Consider the following 11,884-nt stretch of genomic DNA (forward strand, 5'->3'; position numbering starts at 1 on the left):
GGCTAAAATTTCCAAACTTAGGAGATCATTTCAGCAAGGCACTTATGCATATGCTTAAGTTTAATCATGTACTTAAGCCCCAATTATTTAAATGGGGTCTCTGTGTGAGTGCAGAAGTCTGCCAATGAGTATGAGTATGCAAGACAAGGCAAAAGTAGCTTGGTGGTGGTGAAAAATTGTAAGCCACATTCTGCAGTCCTTATTCAGGCAGTGAGAACTGCAGGGATGTACATATGTGATCTTGATAGATCACTTGATAGAGCTTGATAGAGCACTTATTGCTGGAGCTGGTTGCAAATAGGACTTCCTGTTCCCCTAGAACAGGGGGGAACAGGAGTTCTGAAAATGTTCAAAAGAAATAATTCCATTTTGGAATGAAAAGTACAAATTTCAAAATCTCCCAAGGAAAGGAAAATTCCAAAAACGTTCATTCTGAAATAATAAAAATGGTTTGCCTCAAAATTTTCAAAACACAATTCCTCCTGGAAGTCCAGTCTCTGAAGCTCAGGCTTACAGAGAGCTGGGAGTCTGGAATCCATGGGAGCCACAGCTGAGCTCAGATCCTGGGAACCAGAGCTCCCATGGCTTGCCGGCTCCCATTTTGGCTGACTCTTCAGGCTGCTGAGGAGCCAGGGGGTAAGCTGGCAGGAAATCAGGCAGATTTCCATTGATGACCTCTCAGGCAAGTTTAGAAAACTGCCTGACAGGCAGGGTTTCATCAAAATGCTGCCCCGGTTCTGGGGGAAAATCAGTTGAAAAACCACGTTTCCACAAAAGTTTTCTTTTTCAATGAATCAGCATTTCCTGAGATAAATTATTCCTATTAGAAAATGTCAGACTAGCTCTACTAGTTGCCAGTCTGCTGCATTCTTCCTCTGGAAATGGGATCAGTGAGAGGGAGACTACTGTGGGTTATTGGTGAGAGGAGTAGAAAGATAAACATCTTCCTGTTGAAAATAGACTCTTTTTTTTTTTCCCCAGAACATCGGAAGCAATGTGCCCCCTCAAACTTGCTGGGTGATGAGTCCACAGTAATGACTAGCCATTGTTCAAGGTGAATTGAAAAACAATTAAAATGGTGAGTTTAACAATTCACATTGAGACATAGCCAAAGATTTTTGAGCTTCTAAAACTCATTCTCCCTGCTCCTGTATGGTGCAGTAGCTGGGACTGTCAGGGAATTGCTATTAGAATACAGAGGTAATAATTTTATGAACACTGTATGCAATCTGGTCAGTGAGGGGAAGTTATTGTATATTGGGTGATAAGGCTTTCCTATGTGAATGTGTTGATCTCACTTAATAGTGGGATGTTGTATGAACAAACAGGAAGAAGACAATGGCCCCAGAAAAGGACGTCCCAGCACCCACTTGGAAAGACTATTGGCAAAGCTGCCAGCTTTGAGGACCTTACATTTGGTCTCCAACAATTGGCAAACCTTGTTCAGCCAGTGCTGGGAACTAACAAATCACAGGGCTATAAACTGTTAAAAAGTGACTTGGCCTTAGGGGAAAGTGGAGTGATCAAAATGACTAAGCAGCTTTTTTTCCCTCTTTCCTGAGGCTGGGAGAGAAAAAATGGTTTGTGAGTTAAAGGAACAGACTACACCAGACAGGCGCTTGAGGTCTCTGTAGGAAGTTTAGACCTAGAGGATCCCAGGTGGAAGATGGTTAGACTCCTGGTAAGATAGACATGTTTATAGTCTGTTTTATTAGTTTAAAGCCAGTTTTTTTCTGAAATGCTTTTGTTCTAACTAAATAATACTTTGCTTTAAGGAGGCTGGGTCGTCACTGCTTACCACTGTCATTGTTCCCGGAAGGAACAGACTTGCAGGTGCTGGACAGAAGTCAGACCTGTTGAGGTAATCACGGTTGATACACAAGGGACTACAACCCAAGGTCTGGTCTGAGAGTGGGAGAATCATGTGATTCCGTCCTGAGTGAAGTGGCTGCCTGAGACTTGAAGGTGGGGTGGCTCTCAAAGAGAAGAGAGGTGCAGTTCATCTGACAACTTTGACTGCATCATCACTCAGGGTTGGTGGGAAACTATGCTCACCCCCAGGGCTTAATTTTTGCCAGGGCTGAGCCCTGGCACCTCTAGGTTTGGCAGTTCATAGCCCCAGCACCTCTGGGCTTGCTGTGTCAGTTATGAATGTAAAAAAATTGCTTGAGCCCCGGCACATCTTTCGTTACAAATTAAGCACTGCCCATCCTTGCCCAGTATGACCAGGAGGCCTGGGCCTGGCTGTCAAGGAAAGAGTGGGAGATTTAACTGTAAAGGACGTCATTCCGCAGCCCTGAGGTTTCATTTGGTGGGTACGGGTTGTGTTGGGCTTTTCCTTCAAAGCACAAATGTAAGGCTCCAGTTATGTTTCCATAGACACCTAGTTGCTCTGTCTCTGTTCCTTTTCAGACTATCATCAGGGAGTGAATGTTATTTCTGGTCCCTGTCTCAGTTGAGCAGAGGAGTCACAGCAGCAGGATTAGAACCCAAATCTCCTACTTAAGGCTCACACAGGCTTCCTTGGTGACTGCATTGGGATGTGTATCTAATCAGCTTGCACGTAAAATGGATTCAGTGAGTCAAACTGAAGACAGTCGATGAATTAGACCAGGGCTGAGAGGACACAGAAGGGGGCTGGGGATGAGACAATGATGATTCTAGGTTCAAGACAGCTGGGGTACTGCCACACTCAGAAAAATAAGGAAAAAATCAGATTTTTCTTTTAGATGCCTTCATCCTAATTCTATGCACCAGCACAGCTGCTAATTTAACAGTATTGTCCTTCCATCTTCTGCATGAGAGCTCTTTTAGGGTAACTGCTCCCAGGGCCAGTGTGATGTATTGGTCATGTGGACATTCCAGCAAAGGACTCCAAAGCTGCAGCCATCTTCTAGAACAGACCAGCAACCACAGCTGAGAATGGAAGGGCATTTTAAAAATGCTCTATGCAGTGGGCACGCGTGTACCTAAGAGGTTTACGGTGCCCCACTGACTGTGTTGACCTATAGCTCCTGCTGGGTTGAGAGAGAGGTTTGAAGGCCCTGGATAGAAAGAATGGGAGTTGGGGAACTGAGGAGACAGTTAGGGCAGAATGAATGAGGAGACAGAGGATTACATTTCTTCTTTTTTTCTTTCTCCCCTTAGCTTCCTTTTAAAGCTTTCCTTTTAAAGAACAAATTAGTTCCCTTTTAAAAGAGACATTAAATGCAATATCAAGCTTATTAAATTTAAGCTAAACAAGTCCAGAACTGCAGACATTAAGTATCTCATAGTATTATTAATGAAGAATCTTCTTATCTGAAAAGCGTATTGTTCAAAATCGGGTCATAGCCTAAAATATGCCTCCTTTGCATTGGCAAATCCCTCATTTATCTCACATCTCGTTTTATGCAGATACATTTCAGGTCCCCATCTTGCCCTAGGGCAGAAAGAATATATCGGAAACAGCGGTGGTTCGAAGAATGGTGACAAGAATAATTAACTGTATAGGAAAAAAAAAGTATCCCTGTTCCAGAAGGTTGTCAGAACCAGCTGCTTCACAGGAAAGTGCAAGAAACCGTGCAGTAGGAAGTTATGGAATAACCAGCCCATAAGGAAAATTTCCAGTGGCTAGAGGCTGGCTGATATCCTGAAGCATGAGAGCTCGTATCCTTTCCAAAATACTGATTTTTTTAATCCTTAGTAGTATAACTCAGGATAATCCTTTCTGAATCCTGCTAAACTCAATATCTCAAGGCAACTAGTTATACACGCTGATGGCACAATGTGTGGAAAAATATTTCCTTTTCAGTTTTAAAATTTGCTACCTTTCAATTTGTTGAACACCCCTAACCTAGTTCTTGTATGATGAGAAAGGATTAGTAGAAGTGCCTAATCTGTCTTCTCCATTCATTACTTTTACATATCTCCTCTCTGTGGTGAACAGCCCCATTCCTTTCACTCTCTCTTCATATGAAAGGTTTTCCATGCTTTTGATCATTTTTGTGCCCAGTCTCTGAACATCCTGTTTCTGGTCTCTATTTTTGAGGTAGGGTGACTATAGCTGAACACCATATTCAATATATAGCTTCAACGCAGCAATCCATGCTTACATCCCCTCATGTATAGACTATTGCAGTAAGCTCAACCTTGACCCTAAAGGCCGTCCAAAAGCTATCCTTAGTTCTACATGTGGCTGCCTGCCTCCAAAATAGAGCAGATCAGCCTGAGCACATCACACTAATCATCTGTGCTCTACAATGGCAACCCTCCAATGCCAAGTCCATTTCAAGATCCATCTCCCATCTTACTCAGTGCTTAGAGGACATCAGCAGCTAAATCCAGGCAAGACAGAAATAAATTGTCAGGCATGGGAAGCACTTGTAGGAAATTGTGTTATGAAAACATCACCCATCATGTGAGGTGTCTGCACCCAAGCCATCAAGCCAGTTTGTAGCCTGGGGATCCCATATAAATAAAAACCTACTGGATCCCACATAAATAAGTAATCCTTATAATAATATAACAATCCTTAAATAAATAACCTGGGCCTGGCCAGGAGACTGTGACACATCCTACCAGCCCTGCAATTGGACATGGTGGTTTACAAATTCATGACCTCCAGAGTCCAGCTAATGCAATGCCCATATACGTAGGTGTGAAAGAATCACCCTGTAAAAAGCTCCACTGAGTTCAAAATGCTGCAGTTCCCCTATTCAGAAGCACAGGCCATTGCTCCCTTGTCTGCCCTGGCTCCCCATTAAATAAACAGTCAAGCTAATGGTTCCAGGCTCAGATCCTCAAAGTTATTTATTGAATTCAAGGGGGTTTAGGCACCGTTGAGGATCTGGGCCTCATTCCTTATCTTCAAAGTCTCCATAGAATTAGGCCCGACTACCTCAGCAACTGTCACTCTCAAAATTCAGGCCCTCCCACAACAGCTATGTTCCACCTGAGCAAAGGAATTGTCAACCTTGAGAGTAAGCCTGGCTTGCACAGGGGACACAACCATTTCAGCAGCTGGCCCATGACTGTGGAAGTCTCTGTAAACCTCTGGTCCCCCTCAGCTCCACAGCAGTGTTTAGTGATCTATTATTGCACCTCTCATTCCATCTTCTGGGCACAGAAACTGATTATGTTATGACAAAGGAGATTACAAAAGGTACATTATAAATTATGGATAAATATCTAATCTGAAATTCTCCACAGAAAGATCTAGACATAGGGGAGTTCCTGTCCAGATAGTGACTAGCAGTGAAGCCAGCTACAAAGAACATTGGATATAGACAAACATGTCTGACATTCCTTTGTTTTGTAGAATTGCTGGACAAAAGGGGCACCTAGGTCCACATGAACTAGCTCAGGCTTCATGCTGAGAATGCTGAGGACCATGTGACTTTGGTGGGGCGGGGGTCCAGTTTGAGATCTCATAAGGAAGGCTTAAGAAGAGAAGACTGTGCTGGAAGCAGGACAGAGAGACAAAGGGTCAGAAAACAGAGTTTCTTTCTGGTTCCAGCATCAGCTCCAGCGGTTGGTGCAAGTGGAATGCCTGTGTGTGTGGTTTTGCTCTTGTTTTTTCAATTTCTGTTCATAGTAAACAGGACCTTTGTGTAAATTTCAGGAACAAAGTAATTACTCTAGAAAATACCCTGAACCTGTCATTAATTTCTCTTGAAGTGGGAAACTGACACACTGCAAAATTGCAATCTCTGCTAGTGGTCAGCAGAAAATTGCACCCTTTGCATTAGGCTTTTCCCAGCAACATCAGCTGATGGCAGAAATGTGAAAGCAAAAGTTTTACACCCCATCAAAAGCGGAAAACACAGTAGTAACATGATTATTGGATGCAACTGAGCCTGCTCTACATTTATTAAACTAAGGAATTCCTGTGTGTACAGCAGATTGCAAGGAGAGTTTTTGTCACATAGGATATGTCTACACTACAATTAGATACCTGTGGCTGGCCTGTGCCAGCTGTCTTGGGCATGCGGGGCTCGGGCTAAGGGGCTGTTTAATTGTGGTGTACCCTCCAACCTTGTAGGTTCCTAGAGCTCAGGCTCCAGTCCAAGCCTGAATGTCTACAAAGCAATTAAACTGCTCCTTAGCCCGAGCCCCACAACCCCAAGTAAGCTGGCATGGGCCAGCCATGGGTTTTTAATTGCAGCATAGACATAACCCCAAACACAAGAAAGGAGAATTCCTTTTCTCATGCCTGCACTGAAATAACCTTATAGAGACATTAGCACATGGCTTTGTACTTCAGATAGTCTATCTACTGAATGATGTGAAGCCAACAAATATACATCCTGTCAAATAAAAGATTGATGGAGAAAAAAAGAATTCAGTTATTTGAAAACAGAATCCATCCCCTGTTGAATATAGAATATTGATTTGGAAATACTTGTAAACCACGTAATTGCATTCTGTTTTCTACATGTCAGATTCATTTACAGGGGGCTAAAGAAAAGATTAAGTAGTTCTTAGCCCTTTCAGTTGAATCAAGGAAAGAAGATAACTCAAATTCAGAAAAGCCTAAGTTTAGAGTGTTGATTAATTAAATACTTAAGTAACGTAACTTTGATCTGTGCTGAACCTTAATACCACCAATATGCTACCATGCACTCTGAAGATATATATGAATTGTTTAAAAAACAACACCTCAATCGTTTTAGGAAAATTTGCCAAAGAGCTACCCACCTCTGCTATAAAGATGATCTAAAATGAAATTTATGGAACATATGTTTCTACTTCATGAAAATCTAGAACTAGTTTATACAAGTAATAGTTGCCTGAAGAAAATAATAGTTTAGAAACACTGGAGTCTGTAAATAAGTATTAGGAACTGAAAAACGTTTATTGCAACAGCAAATTTTACTGGCTCAGCCTCTGTGCAACAGAGATTTATATTTTTTTTATAGTTATAGCATAAAAGCTCTTTAAAATGAGTACTGTTCATACTTGTATCAGCTTAATAATTGACTAGTTGTTGCTTAATCTGTCTCTAGTACGTAGGCCTTTAAAAGTCAACAGATAACTTTAAATAAATAAAACCTTTGTCACTCACTGCTACATCAGGTTTTACGTAACTGTCCTAAAAATGAGTTGCAACAGAACTCTTTGAACAGCATGCCAGTAAAATGTACTGTATTGCAAAGAAGCTGATAACGTCTTGTTTGGAATCCTGTCAATTTATTCCAGGAATTTAACAGTAATTAACCCAACACTTTAAGCCTCTTGGCTGTTTTATATGTTTATGATGTAAATAATACCACTCTTCAGTTCTTCAAGTGACAAAACTGGATGATGTGGTGGGTCAGCTCGATTTCTGGTTTTCATTTTGAAAGGGGGATGGAGTTTGTTCCTAAGGCTTCTCTGCTGAGATTACCAGTAAGAGGCCACACTGGAGGAATGATGGTTGTAAAATGGGTACCTGTCCAAAAGGCACTAAAAGAAATGTGGCTGCTTAGCCAACCAAACACCCATCTACATTAGTTCACACAACTCATCTTAGGTTACTTCAAGCCAGCAATGGGGTTGTGATAAGCTCTACACTCCCTTACTAGTCCCCTGATCCATCTAGCCGCCTTTCTGATGTTTCAAATTGACTGTATTTAGCAATATTCATCACGGCCAAGATTTTCAGAAGTGACTTGTGACTTCAGAAGTGACTTCAGAAGTGATTTGGGGCGCCTCAATTTTGGGAGTTTCAACTTGAAATCCCTTAAAAGAGCTGCCTTTTCAGAGGGTGGACGCTCAGCAATCTGACAATCAGGTCTCTCTGAGTTGTGAACCCAAGTTGAGAACCCAAAATCACGAGTCACTTCTGAAAATCTTGGCCATAAACATATTCCTTAGGCACCTATTTATTCATCAGCGATTGTCTAGGTGCCTTGCAAAAAAAATACAGCTGGCCATTTACTGTCATCCTGAGTCCTAAAAGTTATTGATTGTGGCAAGTCTCATGCTGACAGTCTGGTTTTATTAACGGCCACATAAAAAAGTGTCAGTGCTTTAGATTGTTTTGCTGACAGAAGTGTCCTTGATGATCTGAGAAGGTCCTTGAGCATTTGGCCCTTTCAGCTCAGATGAAACTATTAGACATTCTAAACCCCAGATAGTTTCAGTTGGTTCATTGGCCTTTTTTCCATACGGTTGTATATTGAATTATAGATACATCGTGTACTAAATTCCAGAACAATTTTCACTTAATCATGGCCGTATCTCTATATAGAATTGCAGACATACAAGCATTTTGTAAATGGCCAAATCATCAGAAACTTTATATAAATCATAAAATATTTTCCATCCTTTTCCCACCCCTGCATAAACTCTGAAGAACAGAGGGAGAAAAAAATTTTCTAGCAATATTTTTGTTCCCAAAATTGAGTTCCGCAGTTTGCTCAGCACTATCAAACATATTGAACAGAACATTGATCTGCTCCAAGGAGCTTGCAGTCTATAGTACGGATAGTCAAAACCAAATCAAACATATATAGCAGAACAGCTGCCAGTACTAGCTGGGTATGTTGTGTTGTAAGAATCTGGACACTTTTTTTTTTTTTTTAAACTCAGTGCGTTAAAAAATACCCATAATTATACACTAATAAAATGTAGTCTATTGACTATTCCAGATATTCTATACATGAATGAAAGCCATTTGAAAAAAGTTCAGCTGAGCTGACAGTTCATTTGCCAGATTTTATCATGTTGGAAAATTAAAATGTCTGCATTATAAGTTCTTGGGAGAAAGCATGTTCAGAACTGGCTCTTTAACTTCACTGTTTCAAAGGCAACTTTGTACTGATAAACTAGTCAATCAAATATTACTGCATTTCTAACAGTAACATTTGAAGCTATTTCTTTAGTTATGTAATCTAGCAGATACAGAAGCTTTAAAAACACCATATGCTAAATAACATAAACACTCCAGAGAACATGTTGTGATTAATAAAACCCAAATGAATTTCTTGCCCTGTCTAAGCATCATTATCAGATAAAAGTTAAGAAATAATTAGTTTCAGTATGTCAGTAATTCTAGACCGCTTTAAAAAGGAAAAGTTTAGATGGGATTTCTACTACTTAGTCATAGAATGACCTCATGGTTATAGATAGCCAAGGCATACTTTGTGTGGTAACACTATCTTTGGGAGAGGTTTAAATTTTTCCATTTTTGTTTTCCAGGCAATTGTTAGGTGTTACATTTAGACATGCAACCAAAGTGGGAGTCCAGCTTCAAACTCTCCTGAACTTTGGGAGTGTATAGAATACCTAAACCAGCTCCATTTTATGGATTTTAGATCGAAAATCTGGAAAAGGTTAATCTCAGTTTCCAGAATTTGGAAATAGAAATTTGGCTATTCTGTGCCCCCAACTCTGTCCAGCCCCTTATTCCTCCCCTTTATTCTTGCTCTCTTCCTTCCTCCCTCCCTTCCCAGCTCAAGAAGAACCTTATCTTCCTGCAAGGACCTCTCAAAGCAAAAATAAAATTAATTGCAACCTCAGGTCCATTGTTTAACTGTTTGAAAGAAAACTGGAAAGAAATACAGACCAATGAATCTGTTTTGCCAATATTCCCTGTTACAACTTGTTTTCAAACTGGTTACAAAGATCCTGGGAGGTTAGTTACCAGTTAACAATAAGATCAGAGTAAAGCCTGGTCTACACTAAAAAGTTAGGTCAACCCAGCTACGTCGCTGAGGGGTGAGAAAAATCCATGCTCCTGAGCGACATGTTAAGCCAGCCTAACCCCAAGGGTAGACAGCTAAGAATTCTTCCATTGACCTAGCTCCGACCTCTGGGAGCTGGATTAACTACACTGATGAGAGAACCCCTGCTGTTGGGCGGACGTAATGGCTACACAGCAGCACTGCAGCTGTGCCACTGTAGAGTTTCAAGCGTAGACAAGTCCTAAGACAGAGACATGCATGCGGAGCAGCATCTGAGTTGGAGGACACACTTTGCATGACCCTGGATTAGTTTTACCTTGCTAATTTCAATTCAAGTTATGTTACATTCATGGAACCATATGAGACCCCTCTGGGGAGCTCATTTAACATCTGGTTGCTCTTTCTATTTTTTGACCAAAATTCTGTGTATCCCGTTGGACAAGGAGGTTATTTCTGTGGGTTCCATTCCTACTCAGCTGATGTTTCCATTCTTTCTGTCTTTAATCTATGGTTTTCCTCTCAGTGAGAGTGAAATCTCATTTAACTCCCACTTTTAGTTGTTTCCAAGCATAAGAAGAGGGAATATTTGATTGTATTAAACTTCTACCACATAATAGCTAGAAAATATCAGTTGTATAGGGAAACAATTCTTGGTAGCTTCCCTAGAGAAATGAAGTCCTTATTAGTAGCACAGTGTAGGAACGGCAAAGAGTCCCGTGGCACCTTATAGACTAACAGACGTATTAGGTCCTGTGATGGTTTCGCTGGTGTAGCTATGTGGGCAGAGATGGCATCGAGGTTTGTTGCATGGATTGGTTCCTGAGTTAGAGTTACTATGGTGCAGTGTGTAGTTGCTGGTGAGAATATGCTTCAGGTTGGCAGGCTGTCTGGGGGCGAGGACTGGCCTGCCTCCCAAGGCCTGTGAAAGTGAGGGATTGTTGTCCAGGATGGGTTGTAGATCATTGATGATGCGTTAGAGAGGTTTTAGCTGAGGACTGTATGTGATGGCCAGTGGAGTTCTGTTGGTTTCTTTCTTAGGCTTGTCTTGCAGCAGGAGGCTTCTGGGTACACATCTGGCTTTGTTGATCTGTTTCCTTATTTCCTTATGTGCGTATCGTAGTTCTGAGAATGCTTGGTGAAGATCTTGTAGGTGTTGGTCTCTGTCTGAGGGGTTGGAGCAAATGTGGTTATACCTCAGCGCTTGGCTGTAGACAATGGATCGTGTGGTGTGTCTGGGGTGGAAGCTGGAGGCATGAAGGTAGGCATAGCGGTCAGTGGGTTTTCGGTATAGGGTGGCGTTAATGTGACCGTCACTTATTTGCACTGTGCTGTCTAGGAAGTGGACCTCCCATGTAGACTGGTCAATTTTGGTCATATTCTCACCAGCAACTACACACCACACCATAGTAACTCTAACTCAGGAACCAATCCATGCAACAAATCTCGATGACAACTCTGCCCACATATCTACACCAGTGACACCCTCACAGGACCTAACCAGACCAGCCACACCATCACCGGTTCATTCACCTGCACATCCACCAATGCAATATACGCCATCATGTGCCAGCAATACCCCTCTGCTATGTACATCGGCCAAACTGGACAGTCCCTACGTAAAAGGATAAATGGACACAAATCAGATATTAGGAACGGCGATATACAAAAACCTGTAGGAGAACACTTCAACCTCACTGGACACACAATAGCAGATTTAAAGGTAGCCATGCTGCAGCAAAAAAAACTTCAGGACCAGACTTCAAAGAGAAACTGAGCTTCAGTTCATTTGCAAATTTGACACTATCAGCTCAGGATTAAACAAAGACTGTGAATGGCTTGCCAGCTTCAAAAGCAGTTTCTCCTCCCTAGGTGTTCACACCTCAACTGCTAGAAGAGAGCCTCATCCTCCCTGATTGAACTAACCTCGTTATCCCTAGCCTGATTCTTGCTTGCATATTTATACCTGCCTCTGGAAATTTCCACTACATGCATCCGACGAAGTTAGTATTCACCCACGAAAGCTAATGCTCCAATACGTCTGTTAGTCTATAAGGTACCACGGGACTCTTTGCCACTTTTACAGATCCAGACTAACATGGCTACCCCTCTGATGCTTGACAGTGTAGGAAGAGTCTTCTGTAGGCATTTCTTGGTGCCGAGATGGAAATAAGGTCCTGGAAATAAACATCTTCCCCACATTGGAAGTTCTGTCTCTTTGTTTAATTTGGCAGCATACA

The sequence above is a fragment of the Caretta caretta genome, chromosome 1 (genome assembly GCF_965140235.1).
Source record: "Caretta caretta isolate rCarCar2 chromosome 1, rCarCar1.hap1, whole genome shotgun sequence".
Classification (NCBI taxonomy): Eukaryota; Metazoa; Chordata; order Testudines; family Cheloniidae; genus Caretta; species Caretta caretta.